Here is a 26,576-nt window from a genome sequence, read left to right on the forward strand (position 1 = left end):
ACAAAAATCCACATGGAGGGAATCCTCCATAAGCCTGTGGATCAATGAACAAACTACATCAAGGTAGGATTTTAATGGCCTGGGATCCTTTGATCCATGGAGTCCTCTAGTTACAGAAAAGAAACCCTCCACTCTCCTCTCTGACCCACCCTGCCCTTTGCTACAGTCTAAATCGGCTGTTCCAGTGAACACAAGCAGCCCCACCCAACTCATCGCATTTGGGATTCAGCATTTACTGAGATGTCCTGGATGAGCTGCTCTCAGATTCCCAGATTTCACTTCTTTTTTTTTTTTTTCCACACACACACACACTGTATTTTATTTTTACAAGAGATAAATAGACTGACATCAAGCATTGTACATGGATGACCACAACAAAAGTAACAATTACTGCAATTACCAAACATGAAACACACTCATACTGTGTCATAATATTGACATTCAGTCCAGTAATCCCCCACTGTAGCAGCTCCTTTACTTTGCAGTGAAAATTGATTTGTATATTCTTTGCCTCTGAGTCCTTGTAAGATTTTTTTTTTTTAATTTAAACAGAAAGTCACAAAAATTATACTCATCCTCATCAGTTCACTCAGTCCCATGTAATTAATTTTTTTTTTCATCTTGATCTTTTGTTAGCACTTTTATGAGTTCATCAGTTTTTCATTAGAGTTCTGAAAATGCTTATTCATTCAGTTCAGCAGTACAGTCAGTTACCAGAAACCTGTACTTGTCAGAGTCTTTTCCATGAATTTCTTGAAGATGAAACTCTTTTATAGGAACATATTTGCAAAAGCATCAGAGTACACCCAGAACTGTCTGTAAATGACAAAAGACTTAAAAATGACCACGGTTAAAGATTTGATGAAAGTTCATAATAATGTAGTTGACAAGAAAATTAGTTATTTCTGAGATATACATTTTAAAGTAATAACTAGGATTATGACTTATAACATTAGACCAGAAGATATAAGATTTTTAGAAATTTCATGTAATGTCTGAAACATTTATGTTAACATATTTCCATACAAACAACCCAATAAAAGTTTAGTATTAGTTGTTTTGTTTGTTTGTTTTTTTATACTGCAGGTTCTTATTAGTCATCAATTTTATACACATCAGTGTATACATGTCAATCCCAATCGCCCAATTCAGCACACCACCATCCCCACCTCACCGCAGTTTTCCCCCCTTGGTGTCCATATGTCCATTCTCTACATCTGTGTCTCAACTTCTGCCCTGCAAACTGGCTCATCTGTACCACTTTTCTAGGTTCCACATACATGCGTTAATATACGATATTTGTTTTTCTCTTTCTGACTTACTTCACTCTGTATGACAGTCTCTAGATCCATCCACGTCTCAACAAATGACTCAATTTCGTTCCTTTTTATGGCTGAGTAATATTCCATTGTATATATGTACCACTACTTCTTTATCCATTCGTCTGTTGATGGGCATTTAGGTTGCTTCCATGACCTGGCTAATGTAAATAGTGCTGCAATGAACATTGGGGTGCATGTGTCTTTTTGAATTATGGTTTTCTCTGAGTATATGCCCAGTAGTGGGATTGCTGGGTCATATGGTAATTCTATTTTTAGTGTTTTAAGGAACCTCCATATTGTTCTCCATAGTGGCTGTATCAATTTACATTCCCACCAACAGTGCAAGAGGGTTCCCTTTTCTCCACACCCTCTCCAGCATTTGTCGTTTGTAGATTTTCTGATGATGCCCATTCTAACTGGTGTGAGGTGATACCTCATTGTAGTTTTGATTTGCATTTCTCTAATAATTAGTGATGTTGAGCATCTTTTCATGTGCTACGTGGCCGTCTGTATGTCTTCTTTGGAGAAATGTCTATTTAGGTCTTCTGCCCATTTTTGGATTGGGGTGTTTGTTTCTTTAAAATTGAGCTGAATGAGCTGTTTATGTATTTTGGAGATTAATCCTTTGTCCGTTGATTTGTTTGCAAATATTTTCTCCCATTCTGAGGGTTGTCTTTTCGTCTTGTTTATGGTTTCCTTTGCTGTGCAAAAGCTTTGAAGTTTCATTAGGTCCCATTTGTTTATTTTTGTTTTTATTTCCATTACTCTAGGAGGTGGATCAAAAAAGATCTTGCTGTGATTTATGTCAAAGAGTGTTCTTCCTATGTTTTCCTCTAAGAGTTTTATAGTGTCCAGTCTTACAGTTAGGTCTCTAATCCATTTTGACTTTATTTTTGTGTATGGTGTTAGGGAGTATTCTAATTTCATTCTTTTACATGTAGCCGTCCAGTTTTCCCAGCACCACTTACTGAAGAGACTGTCTTTTCTCCATTGTATATCTTTGCCTCCTTTGTCATAGATTAGTTGACCATAGGTGCGTGGGTTTATCTCTGGGCTTTCTATCTTGTTCCATTGATCTATGTTTCTGTTTTTGTGCCAGTACCATGTTGTCATGATTACTGTAGCTTTGGCCTTTTTTTTTTTCCTTTAAAGCATAAAGGTGAAAAGGATGACATTTTATCTCAGAAAGCAACATTTTTTCCCTGGTAAAATTCTCATTTATTTATGCATTTAAAGTACAAGCATTGCATGCATATCATTTTTAGGTTTCTTCATTGGGGCCATGTATTTCTGTTATTAAAGGAATTAAAACCTTTTTTCTCCTTTTTTTTTTTTTTGAAGATATATTCTCTTTATTATAGTTACTCATCACTATCATATGTGCCTTCTGGGTCACTTTGGTAGTTCATGTTACATTTTTCCACATGTAAATTATTTTTATCATTTTACATGATGGGGAATAAAATATGCAGATGTGTATCCATTCAGAAAAATAATTCATAATGCACAGATTATAAGAGCAGACAGAATTGAAATTAAAATTCCTTATAGAATACAGATACAGATTTCGTTTTTTTCTTATTGGAGTATAATTGCTTTACAATGGTGTGTTAGTTTCTGCTTTATAACAAAGTGAATCAGTTATACATATACATATGTCCCCATATCTATTCCCTCTTGCATCTCCCTTCCTCCCATCCTCCCTATCCCACCCCTCTAGGTGGTCACAAAGCACGGAGCTGATCTCCCTGTGCTATGCGGCTGCTGCCCACTAGCTATCTATTTTACATTTGGTAACGTATATATGTCCATGTCACTCTCTCACCTTGTCCCTGCCCCCCCCCTTCCCCCTCCCCATATCCTCAAGTCCATTCTCTAGTAGGTCTGCATCTTTATTCCCATCTTGCCCCTAGGTTCTTCATGACCTTTTTTTTTTTTTTTTTTAGATTCCATATATATGTGTTAGCATACGGTAGTTGTTTTTCTCTTTCTGACTTACTTCACTCAGTATGACAGTCTCTAGGTCCATCCACTTCACTACAAATAACTCAATTTCATTCCTTTTTATGGCTGAGTAATATTCCATTGTATATACGTGCCACATCTTCTTTATCCATTCATCTGTTGACGGACACTTTGGTTGCTTCCATGTCCTGGCTATTGTAAATAGAGCTGCAATGAACATTTTGGTACATGACTCGTTTTGAATTATGGTTTTCTCAGAGTATATGCCCAGTAGTGGGATTGCTGGGTCGTATGGTAGTTCTATTTTTAGTTTTTTAAGGAATGTCCATACAGTACTCCATAATGGCTGTATCAATTTACATTCCTACCAACAGTGCAGGAGGGTTCCCTTTTCTCCACACCCTCTCCAGCATTTATTGCTTGTAGATTTTTTGATGATGGCCATTCTGACCGGTGTGAGATGATACCTGATTGTAGTTTTGATTTGCATTTCTCTAATGATTAACGATGTTGAGCATTCTTTCCTGTGTCTGTTGGCAATCTGTATATCTTCTTTGGAGAAATGTCTATTTAGGTCTTCTGCCCATTTTTGGATTGGGTGTTTGTTTTTTTAATGTTGAGCTGCATGAGCTGCTTGTAAATTTTGGAGATTAATCCTTTGTCAGTTGCCTCATTTGCAAATATTTTCTCGCATTCTGAGTGAACGTTATATTTCTAATAATTTGTCTAGCAATGCAAATTAATGATTAGATTTTAATTAGAATGTTTCAAGTATTTACACATTAAGGATAATGTTTGTTAAGGATGTGTACATTTGTGTTCTGTACTTTTTTCCTGCTTTTGTTTACATAGGCACTCTTTCTATAATGGTAGATTTTTATCTGTGTTCCCTTATTTTATTATAATGTGATTTGCTGGTCCTTTTCTCTCTTTTCTCTTATGCTTATGTTTTTACACTTTTAATGGTCTACAAATTGCATTTTGGTTTCAGTAATCATTTCTATTGGGTGTTATGTTTTCTTTTGTAATCGTTTCAGCTTATATCATTGTTTTCCTTTCCCTAATTTATCTTTTGGGTTAAGCCATCCAATTTCTTGAGTTGAGTGCTTAACTCCTTTATTTTCAAGCTTGCTTAATGTCCTTACACTTCAGTTAGATAGTCCTCTTTTTCTGTCTTATGATTTGCCCTAATTTTTTATTTTTAAATTTCAGCTTTATTGCTGTATAATTGACTTAGAAAATTGTAAAATATTCAGTGAACTTTGTGGTGATTTGATATACATTGTGAAAGGATTCCCCCCATCGAGTTAATTAAAACAGTTACTTCATATATTTATTTTTTTGGTAAGAACATTTAAATCCTACCCTTCTAGAAAATTTCAACTATATATCACAGTGTTATCAACTATAATCACCATGGTTAACATTAGCTCCTGAGACTTTCTTCACTGTGTACCCTTTTACCCTCCCTTCCCTGCCCTCCCCTGCAACCACTTTTCTACTGTGGTTCTGTAAGTTTTACTTTTTTTTTTTTTTTTAAGATTCCACATATAAGTGATGCCATGCCATATTTGTCTTTCTCTGTCTTATTTCACTGGGCATAGTACCCTCCAAGACCATCCATGTTGTTGCAAAGGGCCAAATTTCATTCTTTTTATGGCTGAGTATTATTCCATTGCATATATGTACCACATCTTCTGTAACCATTCAACCATCGCTGGACATGTTCGTTGTTTCCATATATTATCCATTGTGAATAATACCTCAGAGAATGAGGGAGGACAGATATCTCCTTGATATTCTGTTTTTATTTCCTTTGGATATATACCCAGAAGTGAGACTGCAGCATCATATGTTGCTTATATTTAAAATTTTTGAGGAACTGCCATACTGTTTTCCATAGTATGCACCATAGCTGCACCAGTTTACATGCCTACCAAAAGAGTGTACTTTTTGCCCTTAAATTCAAACTTTGAAATTAAGATTGCTATACAATTTTCTTTAACTTGATGTTAAATCAGTTTGTTTTGTCATCCACTTATTTTCTATATTTTGTACTTTCTGTAGGTTTGGCTTGGAAACTTCCATGGAGAGACTTTCTGCTACAGTGAGGTGCGAAGCCACCCATGCACTCAAGCCTGGGAATCTGGAGAGGCCTCAGGCACTTATACCCCAAACAGAGGAAACTCACAGAGCTGCAGGCTGAGGCAGGACTTGGCTCAGAGAGCCCTCTCCTCTGGGAAATAGTCTATTTTCTTTGGCTCCAAAATGCTGACAAGAGCGGAGTCCTTCTGGTGGATTGACAAGCCTGGAGAAGATACCACCTCGTTTGTTTAAAAGTTCAAGTCTGAGTTCCTGCCTCTCAGATATATCTAAACTTCTTTAAAAATAAAGAAAGTATAGGGAAGAGGTACTCCCCAGCATTCTCAGGTATCCAAAGCATACCTAAGAAGCTGGGAGTCCGTTGCTTATTCTATTGCCGCCATGCAGTCTAAGCACTTTGGTAGCCAGAACCCAAGTTGGAAGATTATGACCTTCCACCCAACCATGGAAGAATTTGAAGATTTCAACAAATATATTGTTTACATGGAGTCGCAAGGTGCACACCAAGCTGGCCTAGCCAAGGTAATTCCACCGAAAGGATGGAAAGGCAGACAGACCTACAATGATATCGATGACATCTTAATAGCCACTCCCCTCCAGCAGGTGACTTCTGGGCAGGCAGGTGTGTTTACTCAATACCACAAAAAGAAGAAAGCCATCACCATGGGTGAGTACCACCACTTAGCAAAGAGTGAAAAATATCGGACTCCAGCACACTTTGATTTTAAGGACCTGGAGCGAAAATATTGGAAAACACGCCTCTATGATTCACCAGTATATGGTGCGGACGTCAGTGGCTCCTTATTCGATCAAAACACGGAGCAGTGGAACCTTGGACACCTGGGAACCCTTCAGGACCTGCTGGAGCAGGAGTGCGGAGTGGTCATCGAAGGCGTCAACACCCCCTACCTGTGCCTTCGCCTGGCACACGGAGGACATGGACCTTTACAGCATCAACTACCTGCACTTCGGGGAGCCCAAGACTTGGTACGTGGTGCCCCCGGAGCACGGCCGGCGCCTGGAACGCCTGGCCAGGGAGCTTTTCCCGGGCAGCGCGCGGGGCTGTGAGGCCTTCCTGCGGCACAAGGTGGCTCTCATCTCGCCCAAGGTCCTCAAGGACAACGGCATCCCCTTCGATCGGGTCACTCAGGAGGCTGGAGAGTTCATCGTGACGTTTCCCTATGGCTACCACTCTGGCTTCAACCATGGCTTCAACTGCGCGGAAGCCATCAATTTCGCCTCCCCGCACTGGATCGATTATGGCAAAGTGGCCTGGGAATAGGGCTCTGCATGACCTTTGGAAAAATCTGGGTCAGAATAAGGGAGATATCAGGTGAGTACCCTTAGGAGATTAACAATCGGTGGCTGGGTGGGGGCTCTAAAGGGGACCTCTAATTACCAGCTGGGAAGGGAGTTGGGGTCTAGAATAGTAGCATTAAGACCAGAGATTTGTAAGGTACTGAAGCTGTGTGTGTGTGTGTGTGTGTGTGTGTGTGTGTGTGTGTGTGTGTTGCCTTCTGTTTTCCTGAAGCAATATGGAATGAACACTTTGTTTTCTTGGAGCAGCAAGGAAGTAGGGAGGTGGGGAGACTTTATCTTCCTTTCCAGCCAGGCTTGGAGATGCAAGAATAAGATGAGTGTGGCCATGAAGAGGTGAGGAAGATGGGCCGTGTCTCTGGGATGCACCACAGAGAAGAAAGGAGACATGGGGAGGTCTGCATTGTCACCAGACTGTGAGGCCACCTTCCCTGGCCCCTCTCCAGAGCTGCAGAAGCTTTCCTTCCTCATCATGGCAGAGAGGGTGACTCCCAGGAGAAACTGACCCTGTCCACTATGAAATTTTGTCCTTGGTATGGGAAATTCCAGAAAGGCTATTACTCTGGATAGTAATAATGATTCTCTATTCAGTACTCCTTCCCTATCGCCTCCCCTGCAGCCTCTTCTTTTTCTTTTAATGGTGAAGTAAATAAATGTGATGCTGTTGATGTGGTTTTGTGTTTTCCCTCCATCCACAAACTCAGTCCATCCATGGACCCACTCTGTATGCATATGTGCAAAGTTGAATGTGAAGCGTGATGTCTTTCGTAAAGCAAACTTTTCCGTAGTCACTGCTTGGACCTTTCCAGCAGTTACTTAGAGGGGAGAACTGGACTTCGAGTCAGCAGAAATGGCATTCAAACCTGCGCTTTGCTACTTTCTAGTCGTGGGACCTTCAGCAAAAAAATCATTGATTTTCTCTGAGCCATAATTACAGTGCGAGAGTTTTGTGAAGATACTGGGGATGTAAATGTGACAGGCATGTAGGAGGTGCTCAGTTAATTTGATGTGCATTCATACACTCTGCTGGCCTCTAGGGCCAGCCCAAGGCCAAGGACATCCGCTCATATTCCTTCTCTGATGCTCACTTCCACTGTTGTTTTCCTCACCACCCCACCCCACAGGCTTACACGTTACTTTTATTTTACTTAATAGACAATTTTTTCAGAGTAGTTCACAACAAAATTAAGTGGAAAATTCAGAGGATTCCCACATACTCCTTCCCAGGCTCCTCCACCATCATCCACAGCAGAAAGGAACATTTGTTACAATCGATGAACCTGCACTGACTCCTCATCATCACCCAGAGTCCGTAGTTTAATTTATGGTTCATTCTTGGTGTTGTACAGTCTATGGATTTGACCAATGTATAATGACGTGTATCTACACTTATAACACCATACAGAATAGTTTCATTGCCTAAAATTCCTCTGTGCTCTGCCTATTCATCTCCCCCTCCCCCCTCCCCCACAACCCCTGATCATTTTACTGCTTCCATAGTTTTGTCTTTTCCAAATGATTTCTTTCACGCAATAATATGCCTTTAAGTTCCCTCCACTTTTAGTGGTTTTATAGCTCATTTCCTTCTGTTGCTGAATAATATTCCATTGTATGGTGTACCACCCTTTATTTATCCACTCACGTGCTGAAGGACATCTTGGATGCTTCCAAGTTTTTCTGCAATTATGAATAAAACTACTATAAACATTTGTGTGCAGGTTTTGGTGTGGATGTAAGTTTTCAGCTCATCTGAGTAAATACCAAAGAGTGCAATCGCTGGATTTTATGGTGAGACTATATTTAGTTTTGTAACAAACTGCCAATTATTCTTACCGGTAGAAAACTTATCTTTTTTGTTTGTTTGTTTTTGCTCCTGATCTACCTCATGTTTGCACAAAAGGTCACACATACCCATTTGCAAATTCCACTCCTTGGGGTATTTCTCCTTGTTACAGTGTTACAAAGGCAAGGTAAAGATTTCACAATCAGTCAAGAGCCAGAGGACCCAGCCCTTATTCAGACTCCTACACCAACTTGTTTAGTAGTCTTTCAACAAATCAGGTTTCCATGGCTCTCCACTTGCCAGTTTAGGCAAAATGAGCTCTTAGCCACATTGCTCCTCTGAGAGAGTTTGCACATAACAAGTTCAGATCCGGGCAAACATAATTTGTGCTAACTAAATATTACCTATTATCACTATTACTTAGGAACCAAAGTTGTAAGATGAACATTAGAACCTGTATTTAAACGTAACTTGTAGAGGTTGGAGTTCGGGTCTTGGGACTCCTCTAAGATTTATAAAAGCGTCAGTTATGGATTTGTCTGACTACCTGGCCACAGTGAATTATTCATAGAGATTAACCATTACACCAATTCAGTTTCCGTGTGAGTAAGGATTCCTTTCCAGATATTTAGAAATAACTTCACCATGATATTTATGTCGTTAGATGGTGACCATATATGGGTTTTGTTTTGTTTTGTTTTTTTTAAATAAATTTATTTATTACTTCATTTTATTTTTGGCTGCATTGGGTCTTCGTTGCTGCACGTGGGCTTTCTCTAGTTGTGGCGATCGGGGGGCTACTCTTCGTTGTGGTGCGCAGGCCTCTCATTGCAGTGGCTTCTCTTGTTGCAGAGCATGGGTTCTAGGCATGCAGGCTTCAGTAGTTGCAGCACGCAGGCTCAGTAGCTGTGGCTCGCGGGCTCTAGATCGCAGGCTCAGTAGCCGTGGCGCATGGGCTCAGTTGCTCCACGGCAGTGGGATCTTCCCGGACCAGGGCCCGAACCCGTGTCCCCAGCATTGGCAGGCAGACTCTCAACTACTGCGCCACCAGGGAAGCCCCATATATGGGTTTTGAAGTTGCTTTTTCCCCCAATGTTTGTGTTACCTTTCATCACTTTAAATAGGAAACCACAACAGATGCTAGGAATTGGCTCCCGAGATAAGTGGACTGGACGCTGATCTGAGTTGAACAGATCCTGGTGAGGAGCAGCTCTTGCCCATCCCGCTCTGCTCACCAGCCTCTCAGACTGAAACGCCTCACAAGCTCCTTGTCATTGACCTGCAGTGATTACAGGGTAATAATGAGACCCTTCTCACGGTTCCTCAGCGAGTGGTGGGTGTTAGGGGGATAAGCAATTTCAGGGAGGACAGAGGAAGGGCACAACTGAGCCCTGTTGGGCATGGGTAACATGTTAGAGGTGCCACTCTATGAAAATGCAACATTTGTGTGACCGGGTTTCTGGATTTTTCTAGGATCCTGGCATCCAGTATCCTCATGCCCTAAATGTTCAGGCCCCTCTAACTAACACAGAGCTACGTCCAGGCCTGTAGACCTCAGACAGCATCTTTTCTTTGTCCCATCTCTCAGAGAGCCTCTTCTCAAAAGATTCACATGGTGCCTATATATTTCAGGGCCCGTTCACTCACTCACTTATTCATTCATTCATTTATTCAGCACATGTTTACTAAGCACTTACCATGTACCAGGCACTGTTTGTGGAATTGGGGCACAACAGTGAAAAAGGCAAAGTTTCAGTTCTCCTGGATCTTATATTCCCATTATAAAGAGAGACATAACAAGTCAAGCAGTCATAAGGGCTAGGAGAAAAAATAAAGCAGAGTAAGGGGTTAGAGAGCGACAGGACTGCTATGTCAGAGAGGGTGGCCTCTTGGGAGTGTGGTCTTCGAGTGCGCCCTGTGGACAAGGGAGTGAGAGCATCATTCCAGGCAGAGGGACACCACATGCAAATACCTGCGGTGGGGGCAGCCTTAAGGTGCTCACAGATTAGCAACGTGGCTGCAGAGCAGGAGAGAGGCGGCGGGAGCTGAGGCGGGGGGGAAGGCACAATATGTCATAACTCAGTGAATGCAAACTCCTCCCACTGAGTGCTTGGGGCCATTGGTGTTTTAGGTGAGCTGGGGATGGAGGAATTTGGGGGCCACAGAGTCTTTGAAAGCACTGATAATTCACAGCCATCCCTGGAAATGGCTCTATCTTTCCTCCCAGAGGCAAATCCTGAGAGCAGAAGGTCTGTAGGTTCTCGTTTCCTGCTGTATCAGCTGACATGTCACGTTTCTGACTCGTATTGAATTAGGTGGGACTTTAACAGACCCAGCAGATCACTGGCATTCACTAAGTTGACAACAGCCATCCCAGCTACTTATGAGCAACTCCAAATCAATGCAGTCAATATTTTGGAATTGTGCTGAGGCCCATATTCAAATAATGTGGAGAGCAGTGAAGGAAGCTCCTCAGGAGACTTCAGGAGAAATTCTCTGGAAAAACAGCTGGCAGGTGAGAGATCAGGTGTCAGAGTTGAACGGGCTATAGATTTAGAATTTGAGGCTATGTACGGGAAATCCTGGCTCCAGAAAAGGATAATTTTTAGGAAAGAGCTAGGATGAAGAGTTTGCAAAGAAAGAGCTCAGGATCCATTCCCTGGGAATGTCAAGCGTCTATTGCATAAGTTTCTTTTTCCTGAGAAACTCCTTAGTAACCAGGTGACCTAACCTCACCTCTCTTGTGGTATATCACCTTGACTGTACTTACACACGACCGTCTAGGACCCTGAGAACTTTATTAACCTATAGTTTAGCTCATGGATTGAACCAGATTAATACAGTTGATAATTATCTTTCTTGGCTTTCTCTGTTCAGTGAGGACTCAATGAAAATTGTCGACTAAGTGAATGACTTGAAACCGCCAATAGAAATGAAACAAGAGCTAGCATCATAAGAAACACCGAAAATAAATAAATATTTCCTATTATAGCATAATTGCTTCCATGTTAAATGTCTTTTAAAATAAGATATCCAGTTTTAAGGTGGGGGTTGAAATAACTTACAGAGCCAGAGAATAAACTCTGTTTCTCTTATTTCAATATGAGACCTTCATTCATTGACGCAACAAATATTGTTAAGCCCCATCACCGTGCCAGTCTAGTACTGCATGCTAAGGGAACATAATATGAAGTTTATGACCTGCTTGGAGACAGACAGGCAATTAGGCAGTTTCACCATGCCACAGCTTCTTCCCAGCTACCATAACCATAGCCAGGCTCTCCCCCAAACTGCTGGTTTTAGAGCCTCTGAAGAAAGGTATCTTTTAACGGGAACAGTCTGTCTCAAGTTCAGGGCCAAAGCCTCCTGGGGCTCTCAGAGCTGTTTCAGTCTGTTCTGGGCTCATGGCAGCTCTCTTGTCCACTTTTCTCAATCGTACCTGACAAATGGGCACAGGTCACCTTTTTGGGAGAATGATGGCTGCTCCAGGCATTCCTTTCTTACCAGGGCTGCAGGGGGACGGGACGGGCTTTGAATGCCCCCACTGGCTGCTTCACTCTAGGAGTGAGTGTCGCTTATTGTCAAATCCCCCCTTCCTCCGCCCATGACATTGACATTCCTTGGCTCCTTTAGGGAGCCGGGGCATTTCAATTCCATTTCCTGTGTTCCATTCCGTTTTCCCACTATCTGCCCCCTTGCTATGGACCGAATGTGTCCTCCTAAAATTCATATGTTGACACCTTAATCTCCAATTAGGGATTTGCAGGTGGGGCCATTGGGAAGTCATTAGATCATGAGGGTGGAGCCCTCATGAATGAGATTAATGCCCTTCTGAAAAGAGAGATGATTATTCTCTTCACCATGTGAGGATGCAGCAAGAAGGTGGCTGTCTGTAAAGCAGGAAGAGAAGCCTCACCAAGAAGCTGACCATGCTGGCACCCTAGGCTTGGACTTCCTGCCTCCAGAACCGTGAAAAAAAACTGTTGTTCAATCCCCCCAGTTTATGGTACCTTGTGATAGAAGCCCAAATGGATAAAGACACCCCCATAACTGCTTGTCTACGGTTCACACTGGCTACTCTAGGAGAAAGGTTAAAAACAAGTAGGCTAGAGACAGGAAACGTGGTTATCATATTATGAGTGTCTACAATGTGCCAAGAACCCTGACTCCCAATTTGTATACATCGTTCACTTTTCTTTCCAAGAGCTCAGTCTGTAGAGTCGAGCAGATGGAGATTGGGAGCCCAGCTCTGCCTTTTGCTAGGGCGACGGGCAAGTGACTCAGCAGCACTCCTAGGCCCCTGCTCCTGGGAGAGCCAGCGGGGCCCAGCACACACCCTGTGTCCAAACACCAGGGCTGCGCTCATAAAACCGTGTGACCTCGGCGGGCTGCTTCTGGACATGATAATAACAGTACTCACCACAATAGGATGGTTGTGAAGCTCAACTGACTTAATATAAGTAAGAGACTACGAGTAGTAACCAGCTTGAGGTAAAAACAAGCTATTATTTCACATCTAGTTGAAGATTTTTTTTTAAAAAGTGGGATTTCAGCACAGTGTTCCATGAGAAGCACACAACAAAGTCTAGCTATTATTGAAGTTATTATTATTACTTATTTTGTGTTACTTTAATAATATTATTCATTACTATTATTACTTTCAGACTTAGAGGTGACAGACTTGGGGTTTTCCCTGCTAAAGTACTTGAAAGGAGAATGACAAAGGAAAAGCCTATAGCTTCTTCTTCCTTTTTTTTAAACTTTTTATTTTATATTGGAGTATAAGTGATTAACAATGTTGTGTTAGTTTCAGGTGCACAGCAAAGTGATTCAGTTATACATATACATGTATCTGTTCTTTTTCAAACTGTTTTCCCATTTAGGTTGTTAGGTAATATTGAGCAGAGTTCCCTGTGCTCTGCAGTGGGTCCTTCTTGGTTATCCATTTTAAATATAGCAGTGTGTACATGTTAATCCCAAACTCCCTAACTATCCCTTCCCACCTTCCCCCTAGTAACCGTAAGTTTGTTCTCTAAGTCTGTGAGTCTATTTCTGTTTTGTAAATATGTTCATATGTATCATTTTTTTAAATTCCACATATAAGCGATATCATACAATATTTGTCTTTGTCTGACTTACTTCACTCAGTATGACAATCTCTAGGTCCACCCATGTTGCTGCAAATGGCATTATTTCATTCTTTTTAATGGCTAAGTAATATTCCATTGTATATATGTACCACTTCTTCTTTAGCCATTCCCCTGTCGATGGACATTTAGGTTGCTTCCATGTCTTGGCTATTGTAAACAGTGTTGCAATGAACATTGGGATGCCTGTATCCTTTTAGACCATGTTTTTCTCCGGATATATGCCCAGTACTGTGATTGTGGGATCATAGGGTAGCTCTCTTTTTAGTTTGTTAAGGTACCTCCATACTGTTCTCCACAGTGGCTATACCAATTTACTTTCCCACCAACAGTGTAGGAGAATTCCCTTTTCTCCACACCCTCTCCAGCATTTACTAATTGTAGATATTTTGATGATAGCCTTTCTCACTGGTTTGATGTGATATCTCACTGTAGTTCTGATTTGCATTTCTCTAATAATTAGTGATGTTGAATATCTTTTCCTGTGCCTCTTGGAAAAGGCTGTAGCTTCTTATCACTCAACGCGTGGACAAGATCCACAGCACGGACATCGCCTTTGACTTTGGTGAAGTTCAGGAGCTCAGACTTCGGCCGCAGACCTACCACTCAGAATCTGCATTTGAAACTAGATCCCAGGTGAGTCAGGGGCATGTTCAAGGTGGAGAGGCACCGCTCCAGTGTGCTGGTCCTCAGCCCACTGGAAACACATTTGAAACACACTGATGTCTAGACCCTCCCCCCATATTCTCACCACCCCAAAATTGCAGCTCCATTGGCTGGGCTGGCTGGCAGTCTCTCTGCCATGTACCTGGGGCTTGGCTTTTGGGCGGTGGGAGTTTGTATATCCTTGAAATGGGGTTCATCTCCTTCCTTCATCCACTCCTGCCCACTGCTCACAGCACCCAGAGCCTGCTCACCTTTCCTGTGAGACCCTTGACTCCTGGTAGAAAATTCCCTTTCCCACCCGGCTCAGGCCGATCATCTAAGTGACTGTTGCTGTGAGGAGGACGGCTCATGCCCCATCGTAAGGCCAAGGACTCTCCTGGGGGCCAGTCTACTATTGTTTTGTGGGAATGAGGGTCATGCGGTTGTCAGTTTCTGAATTTTCCAGAGAAGCTAACAACTTGGGATTTTATGAAAAAAAAATGTAAATGTTGACAGCTAGTTAAAAAAAAACTTCCAAGTCCTGGTAGCCAAATAAAACATTTCCAGAGCTCAGACTTGCCCCCTGTTCTAAACAGCCCATTGGGATTTCAGAGATTCCACATGCCATGGAGGCTAATCCAACTGATCTTGCTGGAACTTTGGAGCTGCTAGAAAAGGGGAGACACCCGGCGTCCCCTAAGCCACGTGGCCAAGGGTTTTTAATCCAGTGACTTGTTAGTTTGGTAGCCCCTCTATTGAAGGCACACCTTCCAGAGGCCTAAGCATGGCTGTTTCTGACACTCACCATCGAAGAACTCTGTATGTCCTCCTAGGGGGACAGGGGACCTCTCTGCCTGACCTGGGCCCAGATATGGTAGGACTTGTGCAGGGCAGTCGTATTTCCCTAGGACAGCAGAACGGAAGGAAAGAAAGGACAGTTTACACTCTCCAATCTTCTCCCTCCCCTCTTTTCTGCCCTCTCTGAATGACAGACAGCCCCAGCGTTTGACACAGCCCCTTGTTTAATGCTGCCACGTCTCTGCTAGTGACCGAATATTTCTCCCTCAATATCGTCTTCATACAAGATGATGTGACTTGTGTTTGTTGCTAATATTAGATCTGTAACAGATGCCCTCATTGTTGGGCCCTGGGTCCATGTGGAGCAGATTAATAAAGCAAAGACAAAGGCCTCAAATACTCAGTGACTTGAAGAGCAGAATTTGTTGCAAGGGACAGGGGCCTTACACTGTGTTGGGCAAGGTGAGGGGACAGGCCTGTGAGAGACCAGGAATTGAGACCACAGTCTAAGTGCCATTGGAATTGTAGGCGGAGCTCTTGGGGTAAACGGGCAGGGAGCATAAAGCATCAAGGAGAGGCATCTTCATGTGGAGACAAACAGTGATGTGGTTAAAGTGACAGGTCATCTAGTCACCGCTGGTGGACAAAATTAGGAGACAGGGGAGCCAGGAAGCAAGTCTAGGGAGACAGTAGATAGTTCAGTGAACATGGCCAATGTCGTGGTTCTTTTGGCTCCTTTCCATTTTTCTCAATAAAGCCGTTGGAGACAGATCAGAGGAGGGTGGTCACCTACCATGTACCTCCTGGGTCTTAGCATGGACCACTGGGACTTTCTTTGCCCCTCCCTCCTCTTCTTATTGCATGATAATTTGTGTTTGTGTTTTATCTTTAATTTATTTTATTGAAGTATAGTTGATTTATCAATACAATGTTGCGTTAATTTCTGCAGTACAGAAAGGTGATTCAGATATATATATATATTTATATATATATATATATATATATATATATATATATATATATATATATACACATATATATACATTCTTTTTCATATTCTTTTCCATTATGGTTTATCCCAGGATATTGAATATAGATCCCTGTGCTGTACAGTAGGACCTTGTTGTTGATCCATTCTATACGTAATAGTTAGCATCTGCTAATCCCAAACTCCCAATCCATCCCTCCCTCACCCTGTGTTTGTTTTTCCATATCTCCTGAACGTGTTTTCTCTTTTTTCCAAATTTTTATTTAGTTGCCTGATCCTTGGTGAAGTTCCTGCTGCACAGCGAGGTGGAGATCACCTCTGACTGTCTCGCCTGCTACATGGACCCACACACAGCAGGCTTTGTCTAAATGAGCACTTTCTGCCCACAGTGATCCCAGCGCTAGTGCCTCGGAAGGCTACCTGAGACTTGGTCAAGGCCAGTGGATCAAGGGTTCTTTTGGTCTCTGGAGGGTTGTGCTGCAAAATTTCTGTGCTATCTTAATTTGGAATTGGATTGTCAAGGTGAATCCTGCAGCTAACCTGTTTATAATCTGATTTTAATCTTTCTGAAAAGAAAACCAGAGACCTAAAAATACCTGTCTTGTACATTCCAGATTTTTGTACTTGCATTTTTTCCCCCTAAAGGAAAGACTGGCCACCTACCTACAGTGAAACTATATGGAGGAAACAAACTAGCGTTTGTTCAGTTTTGCTATAGGTTAAGTGCTTCACATTGTATAGTTCATTTCATTCTCATGTCAAAAATGTGAGGTAGGTCTTATTATTCCCATTTTACAAATTAGGGATTTTGAGGCTCAGAGAGCTCCAAAAGCTGATAAATGGCAGAGCTTAGATTTAAATCAAAGTCTCCTGATACCCAGACCTCTGCTTTTCCCATTTATCTGCACTTCTGGAGTTCTTTTGCAATTGCCAGATGCTGTCATATTCAGACTAAGACAGACACATACAGACAGAGATAGGACTGAATGTTTTCATTAATATATTTTGCAGTGATAAAAATAAACAATTATTTTAAATTCATAAGTAGTTATAATGGAATAGATACTTAGGCAAATAGATTTCTGAAATAAATGTTTAAAGTTCCGTGTTGAAAATCGAGATGACCTGGTAGAAAGCTGAGATTGTGAGTTCCAGGACAGCTGAGACCATGTTTTATACACTCTGTGTCTCCAGCAATTAGCACTGAGCCTAGCCCACAGTGGGGAGGAAGGCACTCAGTGTTTGCTGAATGAATAAGTAAGTGTCTCCTATATCCACATCAATATTTGGAAAAGAAGAGACCATCTACTTAACTTAAATGGTCCTCCTTCACCCACTGAACAGACTGTTGTCTTCAACATTACTGCCATAGACTGAATGTTTGTCTCCCTCCAAAGCTCATGCGTTGAAACTTAACTGATGGTATTTGGAAGTAGAGCTTTTGGGAGGTGATTAGGTCATGAGAGTAGAGCCCTGATGAAAGGGATTAGTGCCTCTAGAAAGAGACCAGAGAGAGCTTGCTTGCCCCTTCTGCCATGTGGGTATACAGCAAAAAGGCGGCCATCTATGAACCAGGAAGTTAGTTCTCACCAGAAACTGACTCTGCCGGCCCCTTCATCTTTGACTTCCCGGCCTCCAGAAGAGTGAGAAATAAATGCTTGTTTCTGAGCCACTATGATATTTTGTTATATCATCCTGAGAGGACCATGAAAATACTAAATAATATTAACAGGGGTTAGGCAAGAGAGGCAAGCCAAGCAGTTTATCCATATCTGGAGAAGGAGGATTTTGGTCATCTTGCTTCATCAAAACCTCCATTTCCTGTTTGTATTATAAAATGACTGAGTGTCTTGGTGATCTATGAACAGCTAGTGAAAATGAAATACTCCTGTGAGTTTTTTTAATATGTATATTTACAAAAGCTACAGTTGTTTCCAAACTTCAACTGAATTTAATACTATTTGCTTTGAAAAAGAATTTCATTTTTTCTCTTGTAAGATAGTTTTTCTGTATAAAATTTTCAATACACAAAAATAAAACAAAGTAATTTTACTTAACTATCGTGCAAAGACAATTATTGAGCTTTTCTCAGTCTTTTATTATCCTTTGCGTATCTTCACACACTGTGATCATACCGTGCATAAGTTTTTTATTTTCCTTTTCTAATTATTCTTTCTATTATAAACATATTAATAGAACGTCATTTTCCTTTTTTCCTGGAAAGTAAAAAAAAACTTTCATAATACCAAGGCAATATATGTTTGTTTTAGTTAAATAAATAATACAGATGAAAGATACACAGATTATTCAAAATGAAGAAAATTTAAAATGTGGAAGTTTAAAACAGAATATTCTGCTTTCTCCCATTGACAGTCGAATACATTTTAAAAGGGAACACACAATCAGCAAGAAACAAAAGGCCAGGGAAGCTCCTTTTGATCCCCTGTCTAAATACATAACATTCACTCATGTCTGCGTGCCTGCCATCTGAATAAACGCCTTTTGGGGTCCAGAGTTGAGATGAATTAAAGTTGGTAGGGGAGGCTTAGGAGTTGCTTATAGAACCAGTCTCCAAGGTTTACTAGAGCATCACTGGAAATTTGCTGGTATATTAAAAATGTGTTTATTGCATCTTCTCTTAGGGATAGCGGGTTCTGTAATTGGAAAACAAGACTCTCATTAGTCAGTTGGGGAATGGTAGTCCAAAGATCACTATCCTCCTAAGAAGAGCAGTTGGGTAACTTAGGGCTTTGGATTTGTTCCCTGGTGTTTGCAGCTTTGGGATGAGAACTGGATTTCTGAGCCTCACTGTCAGAGATCCTACTTCTCTGCTGGGTCTCAGAGTACCAGTCGCTCTAATAAATGATTAGGAAAAGAATGTTGATCTAAAGAGGCATCAAATTTTTACCTGTCCAAGGTATCCACATCTCAGTGGGTCTCAGTTATATCACCTTTCTGAGATCTTGGGTAAGATAAAGGGATGGGTACCACATGCTTCCACCAACTCCAGGCCAAGTATGAAGAGCAGCTTCTCTCTTTCCTGGGAAATGGGTCAGTCATGATATTATTTGACAATGCTATCTTGGACATTTGTTTAAAAATGAGCTATATAGGTTGGCTCTGATAAACTTAGAAGAGCTATATATATTTTATATCTATACCATCTATTAAAGATTCATTTAGTACTGTTTATGTGCTATGTATTTTTCTAAGCTCTTTGAATCCTGAATTTCATCACATCTAAGATGCCACTGATTGTAAGCTACACCATTATTTTTCACCCCACTGAGGCAACTAAACTATGCTATGCTATTGAGTGTAAATTGCACCTCAGTTTTCGACATGTTAAAATGTGAAAAATGCATGTCTCAGAATCAATGAAACCTGGTATATTAATGCACGTTGTCATAATTAAAACAACTCTAGGAGGTAGGTTCTATCCTTATCCTCATTTTGTAGATGAGAAAACTGAGGCATAGGGAGGTTCCACAATGTGCCCAGGATCACACTGCATTTGCACCCAGACAGTCGAACTCCAGGGCCCAACTCATAACCACTACACTCTTCTCCCTGCAGATAAGGAAAGCCGAAAAGAAAAAGTTTCAGAAAAGTTATTTTAAATACTTCTCTGCATGAGGAGACTCAAAGTTATTCCTGTCTGCAGTTGTCCCCTAACATCTGGACCAATATCCCAAAGCTGAGCAATCCGGAAGTGCTCAGGAGTTCTATGGAGCATATGTCTGTTTTAGTGCAAGCTCATGGGGTGAGAGCGCTTCTGTGGACACATGGCTCCTTCTATGAGGACTGAGGTTGTCTAGCGTTACTTCTAGACACCATCCAAGGTGTAGCTTTGCTAGAAAGAAGACAGTTCTGTCCACAGTTTCAGGAGAGCGTGATTCAGCCTCCTGTTGGCTTGGGTGTCAACCACCACTTTGACTCTGAGGCCTTCTGCTTCTCATTTGAGGGTTGAGCCTGGTATGCTTTCTTAGGTTTAGTCATGATTAGGAAAATAAATCAGGCATCCTCACCCAAATAGGAGCTACTCCTCAGCCTCCTTGCCTCTCCTCATAATCCAAATGGGGTTAATTTCCTCCTTACCTGTCAATTTCATACAAGTGTTTGACAATCAACAGAGAGGAGTGACAAAGAAGTAGCTTCAGGGACCTAGAAATTTAATCATTATTCCAGTTTACAAGCCACAGTTGCAACATATCTCATCATTAAGTATGATTTTACCCCATTGCTACTGTCTTTCCAGAGCTACTTCTCCCCAGATTAGCTTCCGCGACCCTTCTCTGCCCTCATAGCACATAGCTCTCTTAAGGAGCACTTCTCACACTGTATCGGAACTCCTTTGTCTGGTCTGTCTGTCTGTCTTCCCTACCTACTTCAAGTTCTGTGGTACAAAGTTGTGTATCTGTCTTGCCCTGGGCTAGAGGTGACACAGCATGAAGTCTACGTTACAGAACTCACTCGTGGCATGAACGTTCCCCAGCATTGCCTTTCCCTGTCTAAGGCAGAGCATGAGTTAACTTCTGCTTTCTTTTCTGGTTAGCCATGGAGCCCTGCGAGGTGCTGGCATGAAAGAGGGACCAAGTCTAACCTCGTTCCTCCGTGAACACTCGGCATCTAGCCAGTGCTCATGGTAGATGTTTTAAAAACATTTTGAAAATGAATGAATGAACTAGAGCCATGAGACTCCAAATGAAATTTCATGGAGGGGTTTTTTCCCCTTTCTTTTATTCATTTATTTACTCAATGTATTGAATACTTACTGTATAGCAGGCACTGTGTTTATGTCTGAGGGGGAAGGCAGCAATTAGATACAGGGGAAACACTGGGATTAATGGGCACAATCAGGGAATTCCCTTGTGGTCCAGTGATTAGGACTCCATGCTTCCACTGTAGGGGGACTGGGTTCGATCCCTGGTCAGGGAACTAAGATCCCACAAGCTGCAAAAATAAAAGGCACAATCAGAAAGGGCCCTTAACCTCACGTAGGGCAGGAGGAGGGCAAGGGGCGAGTGAGAACATGCTTGTTAGGAAGATGGATACCTGAGGAATTAATGTGTAGCCCTATTGTGTTTAAAAACAAAAAAGTTTAATGAAAGAGATGAAGGGATGGGATTACAAGGTGAGAATTCCAGGCCAAGGGAAGTATTTTGATGCAAAGTCTCAGGGACAAGAGAGAGCACTGTCTGTGGTAGAAACTGCAAGAAGTTGAATAGCACTGCTCAGAGCATAGATGGCCAGGTGGCACAGGCCAGAGGTGAGGCCCAAGAGGGAGGGATCAGATCTCAGTTGTTCTGGGGGTCAGGTAGGGAGCAGGGTTTCATCCTAAGGCAAATGGAGAGCGATTGACGGGCTGTAAGAGTAGGATGAAGTCCTCAGATTTATTTTAGGAAGTCACTCCAGCTGCAGAATGGATTGGCAGGGATGAAGGGATGAAAACCTAGGTATGAGAGATGAGGTGGTGAGGACTGCAGGGCTGGAGAAGAGTCGAGTTTGACTCATGTCTTCAAACAGCTTGGAACAGAATTAACCAAACCACTGAAATCCAAGTAGAATGTCATTTTATTCCACATCAGCCAGTATTCTTCCCCTTCAGATCTTTGCTGACAGCTACCGAAAGATGTTGGATTGGCATGGGTGTGAGTGCAGAGGCCTAAGAGGATCTGGTTTGAAACCTCGTCCCCAGGAGAAGAGCATCAGTGGCAAAGAAAAGGGACCAGAGGTGATCAAATGCAGACAGTGAATTATCGCTCATAAAGATGCTGTAAAAGACAGGCTTCCCCTAGAATGAGCTGTCAGCAAAAACTTTAATTAGATCAAGGTACTCCCATGAGATACTGTGTTCTAGAATCGTGGGGTGAGGACATTTGTAATTTGCAAAAGTAAACTCAATATCATCATATAACTTATCTTTGGAAAGCAGGCAAACAAACAGAAGCTCTCTTGTTTGTACTATAAACTAAAAGGAACTAAAGTAGACAAAATCGCCCTGGCTGTGGGATGTGCAAATGTTCTGTGTTATGTGCATGTTGGTCACTGACAAGGGTCTGGGGAAAAACTCGAATTTGCCGAAGGGGGTGGGGGAGTAGTGGCAGAGATAGTTATGCTTATCAAAGGGGGAGGCAGGGAATAAGAAAGTTTGAAAAACAGTGAATTAAAATCATATAAATGCTTTGGTCATAAAATCTGAGAATTTATTTTTATATTCTGAATTTTTTCAAACACAACATATATATCAAATTTGACATCTATTACTCCAGACTCTGTGGTGGCCAATTGGACCCAGAGATTAAGAAGGGACCCCCCCTGTCCCACGAAGTACATGATCTAGTAGAGAAGACAGACAGAGGAGTGATTAATACCCTTACATGACAAGCAGCATAATAGAGCATGTATAAAGAACATGAGAAACAGAGGAATTGATTTCTAGTTGTTTAATTGTGTTTAGAGTTGACAACATGAATCGACATTGGGGAACATGTATAATCCTAGATAGTAACATAAATATTAAAAAAGCCCATGAAAACCGTAATCCTCACAGTCTGCCATGGAGGACATGGCAGAGGTGTACAAGGGTAAGGAGGACCTGGCGGAGGGACAAGTACCACGTGACCAGGGTCATCAACTCCAGATCAAAGGGGACTCCAAGTCTAGTTGTTACTGTGACATCACACTGTATGTGTCTTGTTTTATTTTTTAATTAAGTAATAAATTTGGTTTCATTTCAGGGCCCAAACATAGTCAACCTTTTCAGGTATTGAAGCCTCCAAGGAATTGGTTCTTAAGCTCCAAAATGTGCTCTTCTGACAATTTCTCTCCTGTTTTATAGGCTCACCTCATGGATTTGCTGTGACTTAGAGGAAAGGCCAGGTCTAGGAAGCAGACGGGCCTGGCTCAAATCTGGCTCAGGACTCACTGATTATGCCATCTTGGACAAGCATCTGAACGCTCTGGTCCAGTTCCCCACGTGGCACACTGAGGAAATAAGATTAAGTAAGAAGATGTGAGTGAAGGCACCCTAGTAGGCACTCTGCTTCTGTCTCAACCACCACCCCAGTCCAAGCTACCATCTCTCATCTGGATCTTTATAAATGTTTTCCTTCATTCATTCTAGGCCACTCCAGTCTGCCCATTTCTGCCCAGAAAGCAAATGTGATTGTGTCTCGGCCATTGAAAGATCAAAAGCCTCAACATGATTTATAGAATATTTCTTTCCAAACTGCAGGACATGAGCCATTAGTGGGTCATAGAAACAACTTTGTGGGTTACCAGCAGCATATTTTTTAAAAGGGAACAAAATAGAACACAACAGAAATACTAGATTGCAATGTCAATTTTAAGCATAAGGATTATTACGTGAAGCTTGCTTTCTCAATATGTGTCTGGTTTTAGTATTTTCTGAGAGATGAAATAAGTGCACCTGTGAAACAAAAAGAGGACAATGGTGGGGGACAGGGAAGGAAGCTATGTACACTTGAAAAAGCTAAGGGGACAGAAATGAGCTGTTAAAAATTAGAAGTTTGATAGGAGAAATGAAAAAGACAATAGAAGTAGGTTTACAAGATAAAGATGAGAAAAAATTTCAGAAGGTAAAGCATAGTCATAAAGGGATAGAAAATTGGAAGAAGAAAAGACACAAAAATTGGAGGTCCGGTCCATGAGGTCTGATATCCAAATACAGGAGTTAATGTACAGAGGGAGAAACTAGAGGAAGTTGTCAAAGAGGTAACTAAAAAGCTTTCATAAAACTAAAGAACCAGAATTTTGAGACGGAAAACATTTAAGAGCACTGGGACAAAGAAAAGCTCCTATAAACTAATAGAGAGGAACACAGCACACTAGGCCTAGGAATCATATTTACATCTCCCTTATTCCTCGTACCACACTCACAAAACAATAAAACAAGTTAATAAAACAAAGCCAAAACCCCAGTTAGAATTAAAGGTATAATTAAAATCAAAATTAAAAGTACAATTAACATATAAAAAGGAAAAACCCCATAAGAGAATATTTATCTGTCTCTGGATGGGCAAATAACTTTCTAACTTTCTAAACATAAAGGCCATGAAAGGCATTACAAAGGAAAAGACCGACTCAACATTTTAATATATTAAACTGAAATATATGTGAAAACCATTTAAAATTAAACTTAAATATAAATTAAAGAAATGGCAAACTGGGAAAAATCTATGAACAGATTAAACAAAGGGTTTAATATGGAAAATATTCACATGACAAGTAAAATGTTCATATACTGTGTAAAATATGCAGATAGTCACATAATATATAAAATGTTCATGTAAGTAGATGAGAAAAAACACTAGAACCATATTGGAGAAACATGGGCAAAGGATATGAAGCAATACAAATGGCTAGCATTCATTGAAGAAAAACAAGTCAATCTTAGTTGTAATCTAAGAAGCATAAATTAAAACTTGAGCTACACTTTTTCACCAAAATTTTTCACAATAATTTTCTTACCAAATTATTAAAGATTTTTTTTCAGAGCAAAGTTAATGGTGAGGATGAAAAGTGATATGTTTCTGGAAAGTTTTGGAAATACATGTTAAGGATTTAAAATGTTTAACTCTTGCAATGCAGTAATTCCATTTCTAGTTATCTAATCCAAGGAATTTCATTATTTCACTAATATTTTACCAAATATACTGATCCAGGTACTGAAATATAGGATATTTATAAGGGATTAGTAAAACTTGTGGAAAAGTAAAAAACAAAATAACTGTCCAATAATAGGGGGAAAGTTGAGTCACATATCTCCATCCAATAGAATTTATTCAGCCATCAAATATGATGGTTATAATTATTTTCAATAAACGGTAAGTAGACTTTCTAATGTGAGAAGAAATTTATTAAACACAGCATTTAGATATTGGCTGTCAGCGGAAACAATGGCTAACGTCTGAGGCATTCTGTCAACAATCCTCATTTGAAAGAATAGCTTTGAAATATGCACGGAACATGAAATACAAGAAGGCTTTCCTGCTGTCCTGAAATTGTTGAGCAATCTGTACAATAAGCAATCGGGACAATGGCCACAGTGAGAGGACTTATTAAACTTACTTCACTTCTTACCTTCCCCAGTTTAAAACACACTCACACACACACACACACACACACACACACACACACACCCCAGGAAAGCTTAGTGGAATTATTTTTGAAAGACTCCTAATATCCAGAAATCCATCAAGTCTAATCATTCTGATAAAAATTCTTTTCTTCAATTGTCAGAATTGTCAAGTTTCCTTAGAGGAAGAATTTCTGTGTTACTGGGGATACCAAGAATAAGGGTAAAATGGAAGAGTAACTGAAATGTAAGGGTACTTATTCTCAACTAGTACCTGTGGCTCCAATTGAAAGAAACATGGAGGCGGTTTCACAGTAAAAGCAACCATCTGAGACCCGTAGAGAAGACATTTGCCTGGAGCACTGAAGGATCACCGTAATTGTACCCAGCAAATTCTGAGAAGTTTTGATTTGAGCACAGAGTTACACTTACAGAATCAGAGTGTTTCCTTTGGATGCTCAATATCTGAAGGTTAATGTGTACCTAGATTATTTATTTTATATAGATGGTAGCCCGGCCGCATACCTCCTAGGATTCTTAGAAATGTAAAAAGGAAATAATTTAGTTTATAAAACAAATACAGGGGCTTCCCTGGCAGTCCAGTGGTTGGGACTCTGGGCTTCCACTGCAGGGGGACGGGTTTGATCCCTGGTCAGGGAACGAAGATCCCACATGCCACGTGGCAAAGCCAACAAAAACAAAAACAAAAGCAAATACTCAACTCAAGGCTTGTTTTACTTGTCTATTAAGAATTCAATAAAAAATGAGGGCCTCTGTGATATTCATAATCAGCATTTTAGGGTTTATTAGGGGAAAGACCCTTAGCATGGTATTTAAATTTTTGACATTAATTTTCCTTGTAAATAGTTTCACTCTTCTCTTTTCATTTCTCTAGAGGAAGTTTTCATATAGAATGAAAAATTTGATTATATATTTATATAGTTTTAAATAAAATCATTATAGAAGAATTTTTAAGATTAAAAATTACAGTGAGATGGGGAGATTATCACATGATACAGGTGACGGGTACCTGTATATCCTCAGGGTCTAGCTTGAGTGGTGACAGCTATAAGGAGGAGAGGAAGGCAAGCTGGATCCTTGGGTCCTTATAGAAGGAAGGAGAGCACAGGAAGCCTCCCTGGGGTATACAGGTGTCCCTGGGGCCTCACAGTAGACTGTCGTGGGATCCCCTGACATCACCGACTATATGTCTAGGGAGAGGGAGATGTAATAGCCAACGGTAACTAGGATACTGTATTCCCATTCTTAGAAAAAAAGATTTCTAAAGGATGAAGTTAATTTCAGGAGCAAGATGATCAATTTGTACTAAACAAGTTGATTTTCAGGGGCTCAGTGGCCAGTCAAGAAGGAAAAGCAAATCAGAAATGCAGGAGAAAGTCAGTGTTAT

General features: G+C 41.0%; 1 long non-coding RNA gene and 1 pseudogene across 2 annotated transcripts in view; both read left to right on the forward strand.

Annotated features, from left to right (window-relative positions):
* Positions 1-26,576, forward strand: part of LOC309636721 — a 939,587-nt gene that overhangs the window by 705,593 nt on the left and 207,418 nt on the right. The gene's annotated exons all lie outside the window — the stretch shown is intronic.
* Positions 5,772-6,672, forward strand: LOC309636424 (lysine-specific demethylase 4D pseudogene; annotated as a pseudogene). The gene has a single exon. The product of its transcript is annotated as a lysine-specific demethylase 4D pseudogene (transcript).

This window comes from Balaenoptera physalus, assembly GCF_965194825.1.
Source record: "Balaenoptera physalus genome assembly, chromosome: 10".
Lineage (NCBI taxonomy): Eukaryota > Metazoa > Chordata > Mammalia > Artiodactyla > Balaenopteridae > Balaenoptera > Balaenoptera physalus.